Genomic DNA, 3,642 nt, shown 5'->3' with positions numbered 1-3,642 from the left:
TGCAGGCAAATCAATGGTACACAGAGGCTGAAAGATATTTAAGACTTTTTTCATGATATGCTAGACCATGGGAGCTCTGCATAGTGAACTATTTTACCCAGTTCTTGCAGCTCATATAGATTGATAGACCCATGATTCTGTAACAGAAAATTACAATTTGATTGCCACAGATCTTTATGTAATAGTGTTCTAATACTTATTATCATACATAGCCACTAGATGTCACTCTTCTTAACACATTTGAAATTCAGTAGTCTTGTTAAGGAAATTAATTTCTGGGAATAACTAAAAAGTGCTGTCAGCACTTTGAATTATTAATTCAACCCTGAAATTCACATGGATGCAATACAGGCCAGAGCCTCTATTGCAAAGAATACAGAGTTTCAAAAGATGCAGGTTTTCTCACCTGGCATGACAAGCTGCCAAAATTACCCTTTTGGACAAATATTCAGGGCGCAGCAGAAATGCTGTCCTCTCTTGTTCTATATATTCCAAACCAAGAATTATGGGTTTTAAAAAATCAGAGTGTATTCTTTTGTATAAGATTTCTGAAATATTAACTGGAACATTTTCACAGTGTTCTAAACATAGGTTATCATGGTATCACTAGGACTTACCTGGTATTCTGTTTATAATGCCAAGCTCACCTATGTTAGAACACAATTGAAGGTGTGCAAAGTGCTATTTCCATCTTTGCACTATAAACCCAAGCTATGTTTTTACAGTGAACTTTTAATTTGTGTGTGATTTTTACCATTTTACCAATGGACTCTGGTGTTTGTGTCCTTGCAGCTGGTTGAGTCACCTTTGAGTCTAAGTAAATAAGGCAGAATCTAAATGTTTTTAAATTAATGAATGAATGAATAAAATCCCACATTCATGATCTTTTGCATGATATTGTGGAAGTTGAACATGTTCAAGTCCTCTCTATTATGAACCTTGCTGGCTTAGGCAAGTACTGTCTTATCAGTTTATCTTACATCACTGAGCTGCTGTAACTTGAAAATGCTCACCTTTTGAGGAAAAGATACAGGTAAATAAGGGCTTCCTAGACAGAGGCCCTGGTTCTCAGGAAAGGTTGGCCTTCACTTTGGATACTTTGTTGCCCCAAAGAAGGGTCAAGTGCAATTTATATTTGTTAATAATTGTATATCAAGTAATAACTAAAACACATGGCTATCAAAGAACAATGTAGGTTTCGAGGCAAGAGAGGAAGCATACTGGGGGCAGTGCTGGCACCACCCAGAAGTGGCATATTTGTCGGGGGACACCCAAACAGAACCGAGCAGAAGCTCGATGAGGGTTTGAGGTCCAGGGTTCAGGTCTGTGTTCAACCCTACTATATACCAGTAAGGTCCCTCCCCAGGCTCCAGCCCAAAAAACTCCAGGTATTTCCAGTTGGCAATCTTAAAGCACATGCCTTAGTTTTGCAAAACAACTACTTTCAGATTCTCCTTCTCCTTCCACCAATGCCATATCTTAACATTTTGTGAAACCCTTGCTTTAAAACCGTTTATTCTTAACAAGGATCTATATATCCTCCCACCCCCATCTAACAAGTTAGGAGCCAAATGGTGGCATTCTGAGCTTTGGCTAGTCCTGTCTGCATTTGCAATGACTTTTCACAGTCTGTAGAGCAGAGTTCACTCCTCACTGAGAATAAAAGTCTAGATCTTCCATGTCTCCCTGAGGCTCTTTAAAAAGTGGCACACAGCAAATAGGAATTAAAGCTCACAGTAAGGAATTAAAGCTCACTCATGTGTGATCTATGTATTATATGAGTCTGTCATAAATACAGATCATAGATAAAATTGTCATGTCTAGAGTACTATTTTGATGTCTTAATTTTTTTTTTTTTACTTATGGCTTGGGAGAGAGGAACTTTTGATAATGTAGCATAATTGGTGGTCGTCAACAGAATAAATGTTAAGAACCACTGTTTGTCTTCCAACATTGTGTATCCCGTTAAATGGCAATAATGCCCTTTGGTTCTCTACATAGGGCAAAGAGGTTAAACTTAAACCCTACACCAAGGATAAATGGACACAAATCTGACATCAAGAATCACAAGACTCAGAAACCTGTAGGAGAATGCTTCAGCCTTCCAGGACATTCAATGGGTGACCTCAAAGTAGCTGTTTTATTGCAAAGGAACTTCAGGAACAGACTGGAAAGGAAAATTGCTGAGTTGCAAGTTATTACAATAACCCTCCCCCCACATAACAGGTATATTGGTTTCTTATCTCACTACATAGGCTAATCTGATTCAGTTCTTGCATCTGTATTCTCATCAAGAAGGGCTATGCATCCTCTCTATTTTATTGTATTTCTTATTTGGAGTAGTAGATTGGAATATGATTGTAATGTAATGTAATGAATAGTAGAATGTAATGTAATTTGGAATGGTAGATCAGAATGTATTTCTCTGGTCTGGTGACAGAAGAGATATAACTGCACAACCAATCATCCCACCTTAAAGAGAAGCATGCTGTTAGATATCTCTATGCTTGAGAGGAGACAGATGGAGCGTAACAACAGGGTCTCAGTTAATTACTCTCAGCATTTCACAATTAAGAAGGGTATATTTACATATTAGTCTCCAAATTTTGATATATTTATTTGCTCCACTATGTCCCCCCTCCTCCCTCAAATTAAATCCAAACAAACGGTGACCATATAAACTAAGCTGGTTTGGTCCCTGCATCTGTTAAACATCTTCATTATTTTGTATGCTAATTTCCTGCTCACCCTTTAGTTAGATGTAGGACCTGGTAACTTCCATTTCAATGTACCTGAGGAAGCGTGCGTGCCCACAGAAGCTTATACCTTGATTAAAACTTGTTTAGTATAAAAGGTGCCACTGAACTCGAATTTTGCTTTAATTGCTGTTCATATACAAATGGCAGGGTATCATCGCTACGGAGCCTTATTATTGGTTGTGGAAGTTCCAACAGCAGTCCTTGTCGTTACAGCTTCGCGGAGGTCGAATTAAAATAATTTAAGTGGCGAGGTCTCTTTTTATTTTGATTTAGAAGCCCAGCGGCGTTGCAAATCTGACTGTATGAGTCTTTACTTCAATTCATGTTGCACAGGCGCTGAAGCAGCGGGGAGAGGCTCCACCCGTAGCTCCATTCTCTCCGGCACTGCGGAATCCCCGAGAGCCATTCAAAGGCTGAAGTTTAACAGGATGGCTTCCGCATGTTTTAGGTGCTTTCATCTTTAATTTAATGAGAGCTGGGTGAAAAAAACCAACTACCAGGAGTGGGGTTCGAACCCACGCGGACATGCGTCCATTGGATCTTAAGTCCAACGCCTTAACCACTCGGCCATCCTGGTGCGGGTACAAAGCTTTCAGGCAGGCACTCTTACATAGAACAAAGGAACGTGCGGTGAGCTCATCAGTTTCAACGAGCCCTCGAAATTGCCTGGCTTAAGCCGAATAGAAACGTCAGAATTTCCAGAAGCTCCAGCGCCTTTCCTTTTTCTTTCCCCGCTCCTTTTGCCAGCCTTTCAACGCTCTTTGTTCGGAGCACGGGAAGGCGCAGAAAACACAGTAAGCGACCGGGACGTGGATTTCAGCCAAACAAAAAAGGAGGCGGAAGGGAGGCTCTACGAGGCGTGCTGCTGAGAGCATACTAAAGC

The 3,642-nt window shown here is 40.3% G+C and overlaps 1 non-coding gene across 1 annotated transcript; it reads right to left on the bottom strand.

Moving 5' to 3' along the window:
* Window positions 1-3,253: 3,253 nt before the first annotated feature.
* TRNAL-UAA (transfer RNA leucine (anticodon UAA)) lies at window positions 3,254-3,336 on the bottom strand. Its single transcript has one exon. It is a non-coding gene; the product is annotated as a tRNA-Leu (tRNA).
* Window positions 3,337-3,642: the final 306 nt, after the last annotated feature.

Source organism: Heteronotia binoei, chromosome 1, assembly GCF_032191835.1.
Source record: "Heteronotia binoei isolate CCM8104 ecotype False Entrance Well chromosome 1, APGP_CSIRO_Hbin_v1, whole genome shotgun sequence".
Classification (NCBI taxonomy): domain Eukaryota; kingdom Metazoa; phylum Chordata; class Lepidosauria; order Squamata; family Gekkonidae; genus Heteronotia; species Heteronotia binoei.
This window is presented reverse-complemented; position numbering and strand designations above follow the sequence as displayed.